We start from the raw sequence: 21797 nt of genomic DNA, 5'->3' as shown, positions 1-21797 counted from the left end.
TGAAATACACCATTTGCAATATTTCCGTAACTCTCAGGGACTTGTTTATCCTAATGAAAGAGAAGGAAATTGTTTTCTTTATCACCTGGGAAAGTTACTCTGGAGAACTCAGGTTGGTATTAAATATTCATTTGAAAAAGTCTTTCACGATAATCCTCTTAATTCAGTGTGCCTCAGGGCTTTGATTGCCTTTGGTTGAAAGACACAAGGTGATAGCTTTTTGATAACTCAGCCAGATTTGTGCATCCATAATGATGGACAATTAACTGGAGAACTGTATAGAAAACCTAAGGACAAGACTTCCTTGCTTACACATTCTTTCTTCCATCTTAAACTTTGTACCTTACACCTCTTGAGTGAAAACAGTATGGAGGAGGAAATGAGGATTTCTAGAATTGAAAAGGGAGAAGGAGTCTAGAGTTATAAAATAAAATTACTCAGTTTGGAATTGGGCCATAACTTTCTAGTAAAAACTGTCCTGGGATCATTAATGATCACAGATGGTTCAGACCTCACTTCTGAACATCATCTGCAAAACACAATAAGCCCAAGAGAAACAATATTCAGAAAAGAATCCAAGAAGTACTCTGCAGGAGTAGGAACGAAAAGGAAAAAAAAAAAAAAAAAAAACCACTAGTATGCTTAAATATGCATAATCAAACTTAGGACCCAATTCAGTTTTTATCTTCACTTAGTAAAAGGAAACTATTGATTCTTAGCTAAAAAGAGAACTGCCAATTTTGTCGTCATAGTTATCGCCGTATCTTATGCTGGACCAAATCTTTTAGCAATGAACGGTTTTCCTGCAAGCTTCTACCATTCTCCTGTATTACCATTCCTCTGTCATTGGAAACTGATTGGTTTGTGTACATACTTAAGTCTATTTTATTAATCATACCTTACCAAAATTGTTACTTTTGCTCAACTTGGGTATATAGTAAAACTCCATCTGTAAAGAATCAAACCATAAGAACCATAGGAATACCAGTAGGAAAATTAACTTTCCCACTATTCGAGGTCTCCAAACATGAAAAATACTATTTTTCCTTTTGCTCTTTGTAGTTGCCTCAAAAAGTGTCATGTTAAACTAATTATCTTCTTTGCAAATTAGACTTTCTACTCCCCTACTCTTAACAATATCTTTTAGAGATCTCAGCATATTCTCAGTTTCCCAGCTCATAACAGAAATAACGGATTACTCTCCTTCCCTTATAAAAGTCATACTATCAGTTACCAAATTCTTCTTGTAATGTATTTCACATATGCTCTTTTCATCTTCTGCCAGCCTTTCTTAACCAGCATTCCAGAAGACAGCCAAACACAACCCTTAAAGCCCTAGGGCCCCAATGTCCATAGGTATGTAAAGAATTAATCCCTCTCTTGTACATCTAGATGGGTACCAGTTACATACCATCCTTGGAAGAAGAGAAAATGTCACTCATTTTCGTGTTCTGTGGTTCAGATGAGAAACTCCAGGTGAAAAAAGGGCTGGACAGTTACCAAAATTCTCTATTTTCAGTATCACCTCTACATATCGCCTGCTGGCTAATCTTATGTTTAATCCCCCCTTTTCCCAAATTTCAATGCTTTCTCTTTGTTTCCAAGGTTAATTCTAATTTATTTACTTACGATTGTGTTTCAAGGCTCCTTAGGATCTATTACTAATCTCCTATTCTTGTCTTATCTCCTACTGGCTCTGGCATTGACTAGGCTTATGAATTTAAATAAATTTAGTCTCTCTCAGTTGTCATTTCCTTTTACATAAAACGAAAGTACTGAATGAAATCATCTCTAAGGCTTTCCAACTTTTAACGAACATGTTCTATAGCAAAATGCCTCTTTTACTTGGATATTCTGTCCCACCCAGACTTAGTATAAATTTAAGTATTAATTTTCCTATACTTTTGTTCATTGTTACTGCCACTACTTGAAAAGTCCCCTTTTGGGCCTAGCTCAATCTCACCTAAACTCCGGTCCCTGAATCAAGACTTATCTCATTTGTAAGGGCTTTCCTGATTAACACAGTCTTCCATGACCCGTTCTGCCTCTTAGATCTTTTGCAGCACATACTACCTGTCCCCTTGCTTTGGCATTCACCAAACAGAGCCTTAGCCATCTGTTTGCATTTTTACATACCTGATTCCCCCAACTGGTTTGCAAACTGTTTAAGGGTAAGATATCCAGTATAGTGCATGACTCAATAAACATATTGTATCTACTCTGTGATAAGCTCTGTATTAGACTCTAAGGGAATGTACAAGTCAAATAATTTCTCAGAAAGACAAGTGGAACTATCTTGCATTACCTCTCTGGGACATTTGACATCATGAAACATACCTTGCTTCTTGAATCTCTTTATTTTCTTGGCTTTCATAACATTTGTTTCTGCTGGCTTTTCCCACCTACACCTTTGGTTACACTTTTTTTCCCTGCTTGGCTTCTCTTTTCTACCAACCTCTGAAAAGTTGGTGTTATTCAGCGTTTTGTCCTCATACTTGCACTTTCTTACTCAACACAAGCTCCGTGAATAATCTAATTTGTGCCCATAAGTCTCACTTGGACTAGTGAATCTCAAATTCTCCAGGCTCTCCATCAAAACCGACTTCCTCAACTCTAGAGCTTTATATCTTACTGTCTCTGGGAAATATTTTTCTGACCCACAGGAACCCCAATCTCAACAGGTCTTAAAAGTAAGTCACTATGTCGTGTTCCCAAATCTCTTCCCCTTTCTTATCCAGTCATGTAATTCAGAAACAGAATCCTTCATTTCTTCCTTATAGCTTCTTTTTTTCATTGGATGCTACTATTCTTTGGTTTTTATAAGTGAAAATCAAATAAATAAAAAACGTTTTCATTTCTTCTTTTCTTTCCTCCTCTCAAAAATACGTCATTCATGCAAGATGGGAGCATAGTAAAAATGTACATAAACAAAAGAAAGAAATATGTCTTGACTCTTTCCACTCCATCTCCAGTCAGCTGTAACCCAGCCATTTTTCATGGAGATTAACGCAATATCCTCCCCCTATAATCACCTTCTTCTACCCTAAACCCTTTACAATCCTTCCCTCAGCAGCCAGAGTGGTCTTCTGAAAAGTGTCTATAAGATTGTGTATCTCCTCTATTTAAAAATCTTTGATGGCATCCCATTCCATTTAGAATCAAAACCAAACTCATTACAAGGCCTAAGAAATCCTACATTATCCACGCTTTGCCTCCCTTTCTAGCTTCTGCTTAACCACCATGCATCTCTTGGTCACAAAGTCTGTTGGCCTCTTTTTAGTTTTTAAAACATATAAAACATGTTCACTCTACAAGGCCTTTGCATGTGTTGCTCCCTGTCCACAGAATACTCTTTCTCTGGCTCTTTACTTGAGAAGCCTTCCCATCTGAATGGTGTCCAAGTCACTCTCTAACACATCACACTGTTTTTTAATCTTTTTGGGATTGCTCTCAATCTGATTTTTTTTTTTTAAGTATTTACTTTTCAATATTCTGGTCACTGCCTATCTCTTCAAGCTTTAAAACCCACCCCTCTTCACATTCCAGACTCTATTGCAATTGTGTTATTTCATGGAATGGCCCATATTATTTCATCCTTTCTCCCTTTCTAAACACTGCTCCTTTTGTCTGTAATGTCTTCCTTCCTCTCCTTTTCTACATGACACATTTCCTGTTTATTTCTATGATATGTGGCTGCAGTTATGTTCTTCTTTATGGAGACTCTCTGATCCTCCAGTCTGATACAATTATCCTTCCTTTCGTGCCTTCATTATGTCTAGTACATACCTCTATTACAACATTCAACAGACTTTATTATATGTATTCATGTACATGTCTATTTCTTCTGCTATACCAGGAGCTCCTTTCAGGGAGGCATTATGCCCGTGTATAGATCTAGTTGAATGTTTTGCACACTATGATTTCTCATTAAATTCATGTTGAATAAATGCAGTCTACAAGAATGAACAAATACCAGTGTCCAGTGAGTAGTATGAGATGGCAAAATTTGGTTAGGACTAAGGCAAAGGTTGACCAGCTTACAATGATCAGTCATGGAAACTGTTCACTTCTGGCACAGCCCATAATTGGGCAGCTAATAGATATTTCACACAGAGCTAAGACCATACAGACTTGGATTTCACTCAACTGATACCAGCTGGTTACTTCAGCAAATAACAGTCACCATTTTATAGAGAGATACTTTAGTAGTCAGAAAGATAGCCATCCTTGACGCTATAAACTTCTTATTATCTATGCTAAGGATGAGTATTCACTGTAAAACATACAGCTATATCATTTTAGCCAATTATTCTGTTTCCTAAACTTGGTGCTTAGGAAGCTTGGCCTTTCCTCACATTTAAAGCTTGTATCTTCTGGTACTCCTCCCACAGGAATCCTGGTGAGGTTTCAGATCTTCCCCTTTGTCAATAATATGATTTATAGTTGCATGTACACTGTCTTTTACCTTCTCTAGTTAAAAAAAAGCTATGTATAATAACACATAGTTATTGCTATTTTTTCTTGTCCCCCTTTATTATGGGGGAAGTATCCATCTGTCTGATGTTATTATATCTATCCCCAAACCAATAAACAAAGGATAAATACTAGTACATTTTCCTATAGGGAAATGAAAGAACAAACGACCAGAAAATCAATGACTTCTCAACACCTAACTTATATCTCCTACACACAAAAATTGAATTACTGGGGGATGGATCTGGGAAGGAATGGGCTTCCCCTTATAATTCTGGTGAGGGAAAAATATCTCCAATTAAGTCTGTTCCCTTTGCAAGAATATTTAAGAGAATCAAGAAGGGAAAAGAATGGTACATGAACATTAGGTAGCTAGATCTTTTTGAAGTGAAGCTAAATAACATAGGAATTAAATATACCTCTTTGGAGTCTAGATGGGAAACTTAAACACTCTCTTGAATTTTTTTTTTTTTTTTCAGGAAATGTTAGTCTAAGTTTCAAACTGTTATCTTGGAAAATAAACTTTGGAAATACATCTCACTTGTAGGTTGGGATAGTGCTCACTCAAAAATAAAATTTAGGATGGACCAAAAGAATATAATTTTTCTGTTTAGAGAATGGATGATCATAAGGAAAGCAAGGTGAAGTGCCCTTTAGCTGAAAAAATATGTCACTTTTTTTCCATTGTACTTTAAAAATTTTAATTATGTCAAAAGTGAAGAAGATGCATGAGTAGTTTGGGTTGCCGAGAAAGCAGGTAAGACAGGCAAGTATTCAGTATTGAAGACATTGATTTGATGGGATATGGTAGAATTTTGAGAGACCCAACAGTCATGGGTAAAACCACTTAGAGCCTTTTCTGGAAGATAATTCATTTTCTTTTTTTTTTTTTTTTACCACCGTGTGTGGCCCATTTATTCTTAACTATACTTCTATGAGGGGTAGTATTTTTAGTCTCATGAAGACATTACATTTTAAAGCCTATTTCTTTTCACTATACCAGTGATTTCCAAAATTTTCTGCATGTACCCTTTGGGGTACAGAATTGAGAAAAGAAAATTTTAGAAGCAAACTGTGAATGGGAGAGGTTAAGTAATTAAGTAATTTGTTATTTCCAAGTAACTTGGAAGTTACTTGGAAGTAACTTTAGCTTTTACATTTTCTATTTCACTTATCTGGTCATACATTCCTTTGCTTCCAGTTTTCACAGTCTTTTCTATTAGGCTGTTTACTCAACCAACTATATGTTGACAGAGTGGAATACAATTTCCACCTCAAGGATCTGGACTCCTCAATTGATGTATAACCAGAGACACTGCAGTGTCAGTCCACTGTAAATTCAAATTGCCAGTAATTATATATATTCCAAGAATACCCAACAAGTCTGGGTTACTCTGATTAAACCAAATTTCTTCCAAATTCTCTGGAACTAAGAAGGGGGTTTCCCTTGGATTCCAGTGAAGGGTAAGAGGTCAGGTCTATGTTGGCACAAGAAGATCGGAGATTAAGGAATAATGATGTTTACTGGGCCCTTTCTCTATGTATGAACTTTTATCACCTCCTAACAATAAAACTGGTACTATTTTCTCGACCTGAAATCCTTGCTTGCCTTTTCTTTCTTGCTTTCTTGCTTTCTGCTTTCTTGCTTTCTTTCTTGTCTGCCTCCCTCCCTCCTTTCCTCCCTTCTTTCCTTCCTTCCTTCCTTCCTTCCTTCCTTCCTTCCCTCCTTCCATTTCTCTTTCTCTCTCTTTCTTGCTTTATTCTGTTTCTTTAAAAAAAAAAAAAAAATGAGATTTTACTACATTGCCCAGGCTGATCTTGAGCTCCTGGGCTCAAGCAATCCTCTTGCCTTGGCCTCCCAAAGTGCTGGGATTACAAGCGAGAGCTACCACACCTGGCCCTGAAATGTTTTTTCTTCCATTCTACCAAACCACGTTCTGCCTTCAAAAATCCTGTTGAAAAATCACCTTCTTCATAAAATCATTTAAAACATTTCCTCATTCCCTACCTGGTTCCATATGGCATTCACTATAGTAACCTCCTTAGCAATTCCCCTTTTCTCATATTGTCTATGTGTGTGCGTGCGTGTGTGTGTGTATGTGTGTACATACACACATAGGGTTGTGTATATATATATATACACACACACATATATATATATAAACACACATATATATACAGAGAGAGAGAGAAAGAGTGCATTTATATGTTTTGTGCATATATTATACATACACACACACACACACACACACACACACACACACACTGCTTTCCTGTTTCCCTAGAGACTGCTAAAAGGCTCATTCCTGAGGTTTCCTCTGTTTTAGATTTCACAAGGCACTATGCAATGCTTGCACATACTGGGTCCACAGTTAAAGCTACTAAATTTTTATTCAAGCTGCAAAGGAATAGTTGTCACCTTCTTTGTCTTTATACCTGATGGTGATAATTATCACTGACTAGTAGAGCTAAAGAAAGCTTAGGAATTACCTAGTTTGTTTTTCTTTTATCTTGTATTTATTTAACCACAGCATCTTTCTGACCCAGATTGAAATGTTTCTCAGAATCCAATAATGTAAAACAGATAAAAAGGTGTTGTTGCCACTAAAGCAGAGTTTGGTGGCCCAGAGATCTGTCTGGTCAGCTCCCTCCTCTCTCCTCTGAAACCCCCTGTTGAAGCCTGGGGAGCAGTTTTGAAACACTGATCTACAGCCTGTCCTTCATGGTGCAGATGTTAGGAGGTTCTATGCTCAAGGCCATTCAACTCGAAAGGGCTAAGATGGAATTTCTTCCCATGTCAGTGCTACTTTTTTCAGAGGAGTGAAAGAAGACCATACTCCCAACTCCTAGATGTACATATGCCTAAATTTTCTAAAGTTAACTCAGCATTTATGTGATTCAGCAGTAAACAGGGTTCTTTTACAAATGAAGACTTGGAAGTTATTTTTTTGTTTTCTACCTTTTGACTCTTACTCATCTTATTTTTCAATTAGACTGTATCACCAAGACTAATTTTAGAGATAATATCTCCTCTAATATTATATGAAAATCCTTTGTTCATTCAAAAAACATTTATTAGTAATCTGCCATGAGCCAAGAACTATGCTGGGTACTAGAAATACAGAAATTTTTTTTTTTTTTTTTTAAAGAAACACTCTTTACTCTGAATTAGCTCATAGTATAGTGTGGTAGACATATGTGTGTCAATTTAAAAGTCTGTATCCTAGAATGTGCTCTTAAATAATTTTACTTAATCTCAGGTAGTATTTTCTTAATTGTTCAAGAATATTTCCCAGTATAGGCTTACACTAATGTTTCTTCTTGTGTAGATGCGACTATCAACAAGCCTCGGAGGTTTGGGGGATAAATTTTGTAAATAATAGAACATACATAGATCTAAAGACTTCAGTACCACAACTCCAAAAGATTTTTAAGAATTAAATGTGTTAATACACCTACAATACTTATAATTATGCCTGCCAAATAGTAAGCGCTTAACATTAGTTATTACTCGTTATCGTTGATGCTGTTGTTGAAGATGATATTTTATCTATATTAAGTGAATCATATATCTAAATAGCTCTTTGTGGTGATTCTTAAAGGACTAGTTTCTGGATTTTGGGGGTATAGGTGTGTGTTCGTGTGAATGTATGCATACACATCTGAAGTTCAATGAACATACAATTGGTTAACTGACAAATGAGTTATTAATGCCACTGACTTTAACTTTGCATGTCCTATGCTCTCAACACTCTTTAATGCTAATATACATTGTTTCTTGCAGTCTTAGAACTCAGAGACATAATTAGCCTTATCTTAAAGATGTAGCTAATAAAGGTTGAATAAAATTTTCAGGCTGCCTCTACTTAGAAACCAGAGAGGCTCATCATTTTCAAGGAGCTGAAATGTAGACATCTCAATACCTAGACTCAGCCACTTTGTATCTTCAAGGAATGATGTAAAGATGCAATGGCAGTTACAAATTATCTTCAGTGATGGTGGTATCCACTGTCTGTGGCTATGGTATCTATGGATCCATGTTCTAATCAGTTGGTGGTTTTGCCTTGACTGTGTTTCCCGGGTCCACCTTCACTTGGTTCCTGCCTAATTTTTTAGCCTGTTTCTCTAGCCTTGCCATTAATACTGTGAACTCTCTGATATTATCCTAATCCATTTCAAGTTCTATTGCTTGCACTGAAAAATCTTACTGATGTAACCCTGTACTCAGAAATCAGGGGCAAGCTGCTAATATTTTTCACCTGGATTATTGCAATAGTCTGGGAGCTTTGTACTCACTGTTCTGTCTCCCTGAAACACTTTGTTGCAACATATTCACATGAGTAGCTTCCTTACCTCTTCAGGATTCTACTCAAACTCACCTGTTTAAATCTTATCAAGGAGAAATTCTCTCATTACCCTATGCAAAATGGCAACCCACCCTAACACTCCTTATCTGTCCTCTTTTGTTCTCTTTCATTTTATTTTCTACAACCCTTGTTATCTACTCAAAATACTTTTTATAATCTGCTGGCACCGGTGGTATGTAAACTCCGTGAGAGCTCCATTACTCTTTTGGTGACTTATATTTCCTGGAACCTAGTACAGTGTCTGATATATATCAGGTACTCAACAAATATTTATTTTATGAATATATGAATGCACTTAAATTATGTTCAGATGCAATAATAAGAATAAGCTAAACACGTGCTACAGCTAATGCATTCATTTCCACCTGCCTCCACATCCTTCCTGATTTCTGTTCCTTAATCTGAACCAGCAGTAACCCATATATTTCTTTCAGCCTAGCTGTCACTCTAAGGTGTGTGATGCAGTGGATTTCCCAAGAGTGAGGAAAGAAGAATTTGGTCCTGCTCACCACTACAAAATGCCTATTTGTTTCTCCTTTTATATTTTAATTGTTTAACTATTTGGGGAGGATTGTCCTGCTGTGGTAAATTTATACTCATTACATTGTCAAGTGTAACTGTATTATTTATTTATTGCAGGCACTGTAGGGGAAATGCTTGCTTTGCCACTGGCACCATCTGGCTTTGAGTGATTCTTGTATTTTACCTGATAGTTTTTGGACAGGACTATCAGGGTGATGAATGGGTGAGAGTGGGAGGAGTTCAAACACTGGTTGAAAAAAGGATAAGAAACCTGTAGCAATGAGTCAGTCACCATGAGGCATTCTAAGCACTGAGTAAGATAGAACATCCATTCCACGCCCTGTTTGCATTCCCGGTTAATCTTCAGAGAGTCAACATGGCAGAAAACATTCCAAGATAAAAATAGCAAGATCTTCTAGAAAAGATTTAAGTTTTAAGGCAAAAAGAAAAATCCTTTATGCTTACTGAGTATGCTGTGAATCCACATAGTTGTGGTTGTAGCTAAAATGCTGCATATTTCTTTTCTCAGCATCAGTGATTTATAAATAGAGAAATTTTAAAAAAATGAATCTCTGAAAACATTCCAGAAGAAAATTTGATTTGTGGGAATTGAAGGATAAAATGTATAATGGCAAGTGGCACAATGTCAGACACTGGGTTCTGTGGTTATAACCTGATCTCAAATCAAAACCCAATGCCCCTGGCATTCTCAAAGCTGGATCATCAGAGGTTTTGTTCCAGATAGAAGTGAGGTCATAGCTCTGCTAATGTAAGGTAACTTCAGCATGTCTGAATCCATCTAACAGTCTTGTTGAGGCCAGGAGCCTAAAGAAGCTATTCAATCTTTTTTTTTTTTTTTGAGACAGAGTCTCGCTCCGTCACACAGGCTAGAGTGCAGTGGCATGATCTCGGCTTACTGCCAGCTCTGCCTCCCGGGTTCACGCCATTCTCCTGCCTTAGCCTCCCAAGTAGCTGGGACTACAGGCACCTGCCACCATGCCTGGCTAATTTTTTGTGTTTTTAGTAGAGACGGGCTTTCACTGTGTTAGCCAGGATGGTCTAGATCTCCTGACCTTGTGATCCGCCCACCTCAGCCTCCCAAAGTGCTGGGATTACAGGCATGAGCCACCGTGCCCAGCCAAAGCTCTTCAGTCTTTTATCTTTCTCCAGGGAGAAACAACTTTAAAGTGTATGTATTATTGGCCCCTATATCATTTTTGTTTATCAACAGATCATCTATTGCTTTCATGGTATCTCAAGATTTAGAAGAAATTCAGAAGGCATCTTATCTATGAGTTATTCATTTATTCATTAGGAAATCTTTATTTAGTGCCTACTATAAATTAAAGGATGTAGATAAATATATGAATCAAATATGTCTATTCCCTTTCCAGGATTCATTAATTATTTTCCATGGCATCCTTGTTAGGTTGGAGTTCAGGCTTTGGTGCAGTATGTCCAATATTTTTTGTGTTGATGCTAGTCATTTAATACAACACTTCTCAAGTGAGTAAAAGCAAATTAGCCTTCACTCAAAGTAGCGAGGCCCAACCAACTCTTGTTTACCCCTCATTATTCAGGAAGTCAGATGCAGAGACCAAAGAAGAATCAGAGTGGAAGTGCTGAACAGTTAACTTAGTGAACTATTTCACTTTATCTTCTTGTTTTGGCTTCTGTCAGACTTCACTGTACCTGGTCATTCTTTGTGTTATCCAAAGATGGAAACAAAATACTAAATTTTCATATTTGTAACCCAGTAAATACTAGTATCTTGGTGACAAAAAAAAAAACAAAAAAAAGATCTAAAGTCCCCAAATCTCTTAATATATTTTAGAATACTCTTTCTTTTTGTTGAATGAAAACTCAGTTTAGTTTTGTTTGCATACACAAATCAAGCATTGGAATAAATCTTAAGAGTTAAAATGAAATGACTATATCTGTAAAATGCTTAGAAAAATACCCAGAAAAATATTTCTTAAGGCTTTTCAGCATTGTCTGTGGCAAGACGTTAAGGCATCTCAAGGTCTCATAAAATATAAAGTAAAGTAGCATACAAACATAGGCAGACACAAAACTAACTCTGGAATTTTAGGGATTTTTGAGATTTCTAGTTTGGGTTTAAGATAATGGTCAATTGTCACTTATTGGAACTTTGGTTTAATAATAATTTTAAAAAATTAAGTGTTGGACTAACTTTTAAAATTTAAAATTTACTCCTATAACTAAACCATATTGGATTATGCCTCTTGCCAAGATTATTCTTAAACCATGATCTAAGAACCTCCTATTATTCTTTCACTGTCAGGATCCAGAAACTCAGTGCCAAGGGTAAGTCAGCCTTAGATAAACAGATTGTCTGGCCTAGGCCACCAATCTGTCCAACATTTGTGACCTATAAAGATTTTTTTCCTGCAAGCAATTCTGCTTATGCCAACTGTTTATACGCACAGTGGAAACTTCCAAAGCTGTCATTTCCTAGGTTTGCTTTGCTTATACAACTAATTACTACTGTGTTAGAAATTTTTCTCTATTTATTGGATCCCAGAAAGACTCAATTAACCAGTGCCTTTTGGTCAAGGATAGTAGCTGAAGAATAAGACCTCAAGATTACAGCATTTAAACTTTGCACAGTGCGTCTTGGTGATATGACAAGGATTCAGGGATAAGCCTGAAAGGCAATATTGCCTTATAGGATAGCTGGGGGCTCAGAAGGGTTCTAATGAAAGAGAAAAAGAGAGAGCCAGAACTTCAAATCATACTGAAGAAATAGAGGAAAGCAGAAGTAATCTAAGACAAAAGAGGGAAAGCCCTTTGGATATCTTGAATTAAATATAAACCCTCAGAAATATTTGCAGTGCTCTAAGTTAGTAGATTGTCATTTCTTTTGGAGGAGACATAATTAGAATGGACCCCAACCACAAGAGACCTCTCCGTTAAGACTCATTTGCGATTTGGTACCAGATTGCAAATGAGTCTTAATATAAAATATGTATCAGAATCCTTCTTCTCACTCCACTTTATATGTTAAGTATCTCTTTTCAGGAAACTAAACAACCAACATGTATTTCCTGAACCCCTACAATGAACCAAAGTCTATTAGAGGTAGCATGGGGCATTGTGTTGAGGGCAGAGGGATACAAATCCCACCAACAAGGAGGGTGCTATGATTTGAATGTTTGTTCCCCTCACATTTCCTCTGTTGAAATCCTCATCCTCAGTGTGATAGTGTTAGGAGGTGGGGACTTTGGAAGGTGATTAGGTCATGAGTGAAGCCCTCATGAAAGGGATTAGTGCCGTTTTAAAGAGACCCCATAGAACTTCCTTAACCCTTCTGCCATGTAAGAACATGAGAAGGCTCGGTCTATTATATAGAAGGCAGGCCCTCACTAGACACCGAATCTGCCAGCACTTTGATCTTTGACTTCTCATCCTCTGGAATGGTGAGAAATAGATTTCTGTCGTTAACTACTGTTAAGCAGTTTATGTTTGTTTTGTTTTTTAATAGCAGTGGGAACTAAAACAGTGAAGAAGGAAGGCTGATATTTAAGAAATATGTACAAATTAAGGAATAACACTCATAAAAATAACAAAACAAGGCAGTTTGTAATTAAAGTATACAAGTACTATAAAAGCTCAGGATTCACAGGAGGAGGCGGGGGAAAGTGAAAGCTTTAAAGAGGGAAAAAACTAGGAGAGTGTCCAGTATGAAGGGAGAGGAGAAGACATTCCAGAGAAGTGGGACAACATGGAGCATGGTCATGGAGCCTTGAGGAGACCATCCTAATAAACCATAGCCAATAAAAGAAAAAAAAAAACAACAGCATGATAGGACAAGAAATTTGTGCCATTAGCAGCTTTTGGCTAGAGGAGCAAAGTGATGTAAAAAGCATTTATGGCACCTGTGCATGTAGGATTGCATGGGAGACTGGAGGCAGAAAGCAAGTTAAGAGGTTATCATTTGAAACGTGTATGGAAGAGAAAATGAAACCATGGTCTAGAGTGTTCATAATTAAAATATAAATGTAAAATGAATTGCAGATCTTTGGAAGAAAAATGGGTCATTTTCAGGGCCTATGACACACGAAGAAAAGTCTCTGCCAATACATGGGGTCCATGACCCTTTCAGTTTGGCCAACCAGTTGTCTCGTAGTCTAGGCTGTATGACGGTATGACAAGGCTCGTCATGGAACTAGTCCTTCTTTTACACAATACACTGGGCCCTTCTGCAGATCTACTTGCATTCCATTTTTATTTCCCTAATGCTTGGACTGCTGGCTGTATACCTCAACCTTCTTTTCTGCTTCTGACTCCTTTACGTAGACCCTATCTGATATGCTGTCCTCGCCTCTGAGACTGGGACTCCTCTATCCACTGGACTCTATCTCCTGCTCTGTTCTCTATCCTTGGACACCATCTTCAGCATTGCATTCCATTGTCCCATTTCAAACCTATTGCACCCTATAAGCCAGGAGAGTCCCGCTAACTTGCCCTATGATGGGTGGAGAAATAAATATGATTGCAATATTTCTAGCTTAGATTTACTGGAATGGATGGGCTATTGGCAGAACTGATAAAAGAAAGAACTGATTTGGTGAGGAAGACAATGATTTTTATTTCCAGCATGGCCAGCATGAGGAAAACATCCAGAAAGAAATGACTAACTGAAGGTCCAGAAGTGGAGGCAGAGGGTACGGGGGCAAATGACTCAAAGGCTGATTGAGAGCTTATTCATCTTCATGGCATTAGTTGAGGAAGGGTTAGAAAGAAAAGAGCTGAGAGAAGGGCTTACTCACCCTTCAATAGCAGAAGATACTTCATTAAGAGAAAAAGAAAGAGCAGTTAGTAAAAGCATATGGGATCAGGGAAGCCAACAAAAAGAAAGCTCTAAAATAAATGGTCAGTACTATTAAATCAGAGTGATTAAGAAGGATGAGAATGGAGAATAGACCATTGAATATAGGGATAAAGAGACCATTGATAACCTCCAAGTGGGTAGTTTCATAGAGTAGTGAGGATGAAAGCCAGATTTTAAAGGCTTAGAAGAGGATTGAAGTGGAAGAAATACAGATAACTGGCATAGACCACAAATCTAGAAATTCAGTATTTCTCTTAGTCAGTTCCTGCTGCTACAAAAATAATCACAGATTGGTTATTAGTAATAGAAATTTATTTCTCACAGGTCTGTATGCTGATCCAGGCACCGGCAGGTTTGGTGTCTAGTAAAGACCTGGTCTCTGTCTCCAAGATGGTGCTTTACTGCTGCATCCTCACATGGCAGAAGGACAACAAGGAATAAATTCACTTTCTCAATACTTTTAATGAGGACACTTGCTGAGACCTCTTGACCTAATCACCTCCGAAAGGCCCCACCTCTTAATACTACTGCATTAGGGATTAAGTTTCAACTTGAATTTTAAAAAGTCACAAACATTCAAACCATATCAGTGTTGAATGGAGAAAGATAAATGAGATTGTAATAAAAAGGTGCTATTTTTCAAGGTAGGGAGAAACCTGTGTTAAAACAAAGGGAATAATAGAGAAGGGAAGACTGAAAGGGTAACAGAAGAAATCAATGTGACATTAAAGAAGGGATAAGTTCAAATGTTTAGATCTCAGCAGAGTTCCTTGTGGAAAAATGATATAGCTTTGAAACAGAAAGGAAAAAGAAGAGGACAAGAAATGGGATGGTTTATATTCAGGGGATCCTGTCAAAATCCTGAATGTTGATGCTGCATGTGATGACTCCCACCTTTAATCCTAGCTGCTCAGTCGGGTGAAGCAGGAGAATTGCTTGAGGCCAGGAGTTCAAGACCAGTCTGAGCAACATAGTGAGACCCCGTCTCTAAAAAAAAAAAGAAAGAAAAGAAAATCCTGAAACCCTCCCCTCTTTTTTCCCTTAGTGAAGAACTTTGGTTGGCTGTTCAGAGTAAAAATGGGAAAGCAAAAACCTTCAGGGGAGTTGACTAACTGACAGGAATGAATTACACAGCATTTTCCTAAGGGTTCTGTGGATCACCTGACAGTGTCACCTGGAGAAGGTTTTTAAAATGATCTCTGGAGGAGACACTTCATTCACAAGGTCCTCAGATGATTATGATGCTTGCAAATGTCCAGGAGTGAGTGCCTTGTTGGAGGTGGAGCCATCTTGAAAACACTGACTAATTTAGGAACCTAGGGGGAAGCTACATTGTCTCTCATCCTGTGGTTATTTTTCTCTTCACATCCCTCCAGGGCTCCCTTCACTGGGTGTATTTCTATGGTAAAGAGTGCAACTCATCCCATCATACACCAGCATAAGCTCTTGGTCAGGTCCAAAATATCAGGGAAAGCATTATAGTATACCTACAACCCCAAAGAAAACCTCAGTACTTATTATGTGCACACATGAAGTTTCAGAAGAATGTAAGCCATGTATTTTTTTATACTGAAATTGCCTTTCAGTCCATTAAGAGTTTATTTTGGGTAGCCATATGGGATCCCCTTCTCTCTGTGAGCCCCCTTTCTTTTCTCTTTCCCTCCCATACCATTTCCTATTCTTCTGTTTCTCCTTCTCCCCAATCCCTCTTCCATCCTCGACTTGAGGGGGGACATTAGATCTTAATGGTTCTGTGCATTGCACTGAGCTCTACCCTAGAGACTCAGCACTAGACTCTGCAGACACTAGTCAGCACTAGAATCTGCATATGTGGAAGATCCACAGGTGCTCTAGTAGCATAACTTTGATATATAACTATTGTTTTTAAAAGTCATCATTTCTTACTCTACTCTTACTCCTTCTAAAAATTAAAGGGGAAGGAAAAGGTGTGTGGAAGAAAGTAAAATCTGGACAGGCATGGTGGCTCTCGCCTGTAATCTCAGCACTTTGGCAGGCCAAGGTGGGAGGATTTTTTTGAGCCCAGGAGTTCTATACCAGCCTCAATAGTGAGACCTTGTCTCTACAAAAAAAAAAAAAAAAAAAAAAAAAATCAAAAAATTAGCTGGGCATTGTGGCATGCCTCTGTAGTTCCAGCTACTTGGGAGGCTGAGGTGGGAGGATTGTTTAAACCCAGGAGATGGAGGCCACAGTGAGCTGTGATGGTACCATTGCACTCCACTCTGGGGGAGACCCTGTCTGGAAAAAAAATTACAATAACAATAATAATAAAGAAAGTAAAATCCAATTCTGTCACACTGAGAAACCTTTCATTGTTTGGAACCCATATGCCAGGAGGCCCTCAGTAAATGAAGCATGGTCACTGGAGGTGGGGTTCTGTAACATTATGAGTTTCTTGCTAAATGAAGTCAAGTCTCTCTCCCTCTCTCTCTCTCACACACACATGCATGCACACTCATGCACATACGAAAAACCTGTTGTTTGAAAAGTTAAGTGTTTGAAAAGTATATCATTTGTTTTTAATTTGTTGCTGAATTTTTTTGTTCATTTGGCAAGATAAATTTTACTACCAGTTATCTAGGATGAGAGGGAGTCAACTTTGAACTCTCACTTGTTGCCTAACCTTGGCATCAAGAGAAAAATCTATCCTAAACTCAGTTCATATGTACATTTCTACATTTTTCTTTCCTCGTGCTGCATTCCATTTTACTTACCAACATAGAAACAGAAGGTTGTAGTTTCTCTATTTCCTTTTTCTGATAAACACCTCAAGAGAATATAGTAATTTCCTCCATTTTTATCTGGCCCATGCTTTTCTTTCTTTTTTAATAGTTTGGAAATTGTTGTACTTTTGAAAACATGCTGTTTGGCCCATGCTTTTCTTAAACACATGTAATCTGTTCTTCCCTCCCTCCCCCACTGTTCTAAAATTGCTTTCCCTGAAGTCCCTGGTGGCCTTGTAATTTGCATTTGCAAAGACCTTTCTCAGCCTTCACTTAACATTTTTGCATTGACTCTGCTGAACACCCCTTCTTAGGATCCTCTCTACTCTTGGCCCCTGTTCTGGCACTCTTCAATTGTTACTCCCCACGCTCTAAGCTGGCTTTATTTTCTCCTCTGTCTTCTAAATAGAGGTGATACAAATACACAATCTTAGTTTTTCTGATCTTTTATTTTTAATTCTCTTCATTAGAATTTTCTTCCACCTCCATAGCTTCAACTATCACCTTCTCATAAAAGACACTCAAGTTTATATTTCCTGTACTGAGATGCTTCTAGTTGCTTACCAGGTGTCTAGTTCCTTCCAAACCTTTACCATTGAAACTGAGTCCGTCACCTTTCCCCAAAATCCATCTTTCCCTTTGAATTCTCCACAAATAAACTGTGCCGCTCATTTAATTCTGAAAATATTATCTTTTGTATTATTTATTGAATTCTTTCATTTGTTGTTACCATATGTAAACAATAATTATTTTGAGGGAAAGAATTGTATTTTCTACATCTCTGTATTTCTGTATTCCTGATGATTCTTATCGAGCACTCTTTTGTGTGTGTGTGTGTGTGTGTGTGTGTGTGTGTGTGTGTGTGACAGAGTCTTGCTCTGTTGTCCAGGCTTAAGTGCAGTGGTGGCACCATCATAACTCACTGCAGCCTCAACTTCTGGGATCAAGCAATTCTCCCACTTCAGCTTCCCGAGTGACTGGGACTGCAGGCATGTGCCACCATGCCCAGATAATTTTTACAAACTTTTTTGCAGAGACAGGCTCTCGCTCTTGCCCGGGCTGGTCTCAAACTCCTAAGCTCAAGTGATCCTCCCACCCCAGCCTCACAAAAGCACTGGGATTACAGGCATGAGCCTCTGCACCCAGCCTCCTATGCAGTGTTCAATAAATTATGTTTATTAAGACGTGTCAGCTAAGTTCCTAATATCTTCCATATACTTCTCACTGTGGTAATTTTTGAAAGGCTTGACAGATTTTGATGAAAATGAATAGATATGAAGTGTAATTTTGGGTCAGACCACCATCTTGAGACAAATAGTAGCTACTAAATGTACTGACAGGAGAATTTCTATAACTTATTAACAGTGGATTCTGTACAATTTTTATACACCCCTGCAACTGAATGTGTTCTGTTATTCAGAACTTCTGAAAGAGGAAGTTACCAGTCAAAGAAATTATAAGGCAAGTTGAAGGATCTAGTTAGGTTAGACTAAGCAGACACTCAAATGAGAGGTAAGGCTGAGCTAAAACTTCAAGACTGGGTTTCTATACCTCATCTGGGAGAATACTGACAACAGGGCATATAAATTTTTGTCTTTTTGCCCAAAATATGAGGTACTGGGCTGGGTGCGGTGGCTCATACCTGTAATCCCAGCACTTTGGGAGGCTGAGGAGGGCAGATGACTTGAAGTCAGGAGTTCAAGACCAGCTTGGCCAACATGGTGAAACCCTGTCTCTACTAAAATTACAAAAAAATTAGCCAGGTGTGGTGGTGCATGCCTATAATCCCAACTACTCGGGAGGCTGAAGCACAAGAATCGCTTGAACCTAGGAGGTACAGGTTGCAGTGAGTTGAGATCTTGCCACTGCACTCCAGCCTGGGTGACAGAGTGAGACTCTGTCTTAAAAATAAAATAAAATAAACAAAAGGGTAATTTTTCCAATGTCAAAGGAGACTAGAAAAAGTTTTTGAAGAATGGTGTCTGCCTCCACTTTGTGTGGCAGAGTGAAATACCACTATTTCACCAAGGGTAACCTCTGCCTCCTAATCTTTTATTTCTCCCAAGACTAAGTTTATAGATTCTTAGAATTAATGAGTTGAAAAAGACTTGGCCATCTGGTTCAAATCCCTTGTTTAGAGACTTGCCACCTGCTTCCTAATCCTGGTTGTATGTTAGGTTTTCTAATCTTGCCTCTGGGCCTTATCTCTGAAGCCCCCACTCTGCACTGGCCCTAGAGTTTGAGTAATTCCATCCAAATGTAAATATTGCTATTATATTAAAAATAACATTTTGCCTTGTTCATGTTTAATGAATTTTCCTATGAAAGACAGATTCATGTATCACTTTTCAGATACTTAACATATGAAATTAAAAAAAAAAATTGAGCCCTAATGAACATTTTCTATAATACATGCATCAAGAGTAGGGAGGAAATACTGGTCTCCACATCTCCCCTTCCCACTCCCCCAACATCACATCCACTGTCTATAGGCATTTATGCATTCCTTCTGTGATAGGATGATTTTTAAGGCTGAAAAATTCAACTCAGTTGACTCTCACAGATTTGAAGTTTTCTGCTGTGGTATAAAAAATACATCCATATTTCAATTGTTTTCACTTTAATTTATCAGTTGGCCACAATATGTATAAAACAGAACTGCCTGGTGCTCAGAATGAAATACCAAGTGATTCAAATATTGACTATTCTATTCAATTTCAATATAAACTTAAGCAAGTCACATACTTGTCCACTTATCCAGTAGATGAAACAGCAAAGGAGGAGAGTTTATCTGAAAAGTTCTTCTCTGGAGAAGATACTTAGAAAATACAAATGGTCCTTACCAAAGAGCCCAGCTCATCCCAGGAAGATCTGAGGAGAAGATGAGCAGACCCAGTGCTACTTCAGCTCACCTCTCTCAGCAGTCTTTTTTTTAAAGCCCTGTTTTAATTGAACACTATGTTCCTGAGTCAAAAGAGTGCTTCAGTAAATCTGCCTTCCTGGGGCATAACGAATCACACACAGTCACACTTTCAGAAAGGCGAATCCTGCCAAACGTTGGCTGGACAAAAGATGGCTTTTTTTCCCCTCCAGCAAAAATTACTCAAATTGCTTGAGAAAGAAACACAGTATGTTTATCCCTGTTTACAGATGTTTAGCCAGTGCCCCTTCAGAGGGTCATGTTCCTATAAACAGCATCATGATAATTATATCCACTACTGCAAAGAACAGATGTGTAAATTGGTGGTTTCTTGGGGGAAAATAATACCAAGTCCATTTTCCAGAAATGTACACAGTACAGTGCAGCTGTTAACATTCTGTGCAGAGGTCTCATTAGTGTCTATTGCTGAGTGAGGTGACATTTAAAGAATATGGAAATTCATGGGGTGGCATCTAGCAGGGAAGTCCAGAGACACCTAGGAAATGATTCAGATGGTTTGGTATATGTAAAAATTTCTAGTGATACTGGGCAAACCTCCACATCTAAAGAAAGTAGTAACAAATCTTCGATTATAAAGTTTTCCAGGAAAGAAATATGTATTGAGTAGAGGGAAGGATTAGGAAACTTCTCATGCCCCACACACCTCTGAGATCTGTGTAACTTAGATATGAACTAAACTTTAGTGAGGTCAGGTTGCATCAAGGTGGTCAAATTCTCGATCTGTGAACACCAGAATATTTCTAAACTCATCGCTGAAGGGTCTGGCAGGGATCAGGGTTCCCGAAACTAGAGTCAATGGTTCCTTATTTAAAAAGCCAATGTTACCTTGCACACAAGAATTAGATGAAATCCTTTCTATGAATGAATTTATTTTGTTGTAGATACTTCTTTTCCCCAGAATATATATTTATGTGACTATATGGTAATCAGTATTATCCCTAAAAATTAAAACATAACACTAACGTCAGTTTATTGTATTAGAGTAGCTATTGAACAGGTCTGTTATTGCAAATATGCATATCACTATAAGCTTCACTATCTTCTGTCTGTATAATTCTCTTAAATTATGTCAAATATGTGCAGAATATTATATACAGGGATCTAGTGTCTGCCTAAAGGATGGGATTTCTCCTGAACTGGGCTATCAGTACCTTCACATGTACCAAAACTTTGCATAAGACCAGTATGTATTTCATAACTTAGTAAATGTGATAAAACACTGAAAGTTAATTTGCATTTACACTGAATATTATAATATTCAATGACATTATGCAAAACTGGGGAATTTTGCTTCTGGGACAGAAAAGCATAATCTAGTTTTTTCAAGCTATGCTTTTATAATTCCACACGAACTACCCAGGAAGACCAAGGCATGTTAGAATGACTGAAATACAACAGCAACAGTCTAGTCTGCTAATCTGGATTTTTCAGGCCTGGGATGGAAGGTTAATAAATTGAGACCTGCCACATGCCTTAGTCCAAAGCATGCCTTTGACACTAATGATCTAATTCAGTTTTCTACTTTGTCCAAAATTCAGTCTTCTCATACTCCATGCCCTGGGGACTTAAACAAAAACACAGGAGGTGATGAGGGTAGCCCCAGATCTCTCTGGGGCTCTACTGACTCACTCTCTTGGTCTCAGTTTCAATGGCTATGAAATGACATGGTGTGATGGTCTCTTCTAGGCCTTGTGTCTTATGTTCAGTGGGTCTGTGTATGCTGGAATTTAGAATAGCGTTTCTTGGTCATTTGTGTGGGATAGTGGCTGCTGGGTATCCACTTGACTTGAAAGTAAAGAGGTAATAGGGTAGAAATAGAAAATTCTGAACTGTTTGAAATAAAATCAAGGAAGCTGTTTCCAAACAGGACTGTGGTTCAGGTCTAAGGACCATAGATG

General features: G+C 37.9%; 1 protein-coding gene across 2 annotated transcripts in view; it reads left to right on the top strand.

Annotated features, from left to right (window-relative positions):
* GAP43 (growth associated protein 43) overlaps positions 1-21797 on the top strand; it is a 99555-nt gene that overhangs the window by 11891 nt on the left and 65867 nt on the right. The window lies entirely within an intron of this gene.

This window comes from Trachypithecus francoisi, unplaced genomic scaffold (assembly GCF_009764315.1).
Source record: "Trachypithecus francoisi isolate TF-2019V2 unplaced genomic scaffold, Tfra_2.0 Lachesis_group0, whole genome shotgun sequence".
Classification (NCBI taxonomy): domain Eukaryota; kingdom Metazoa; phylum Chordata; class Mammalia; order Primates; family Cercopithecidae; genus Trachypithecus; species Trachypithecus francoisi.
This window is presented reverse-complemented; position numbering and strand designations above follow the sequence as displayed.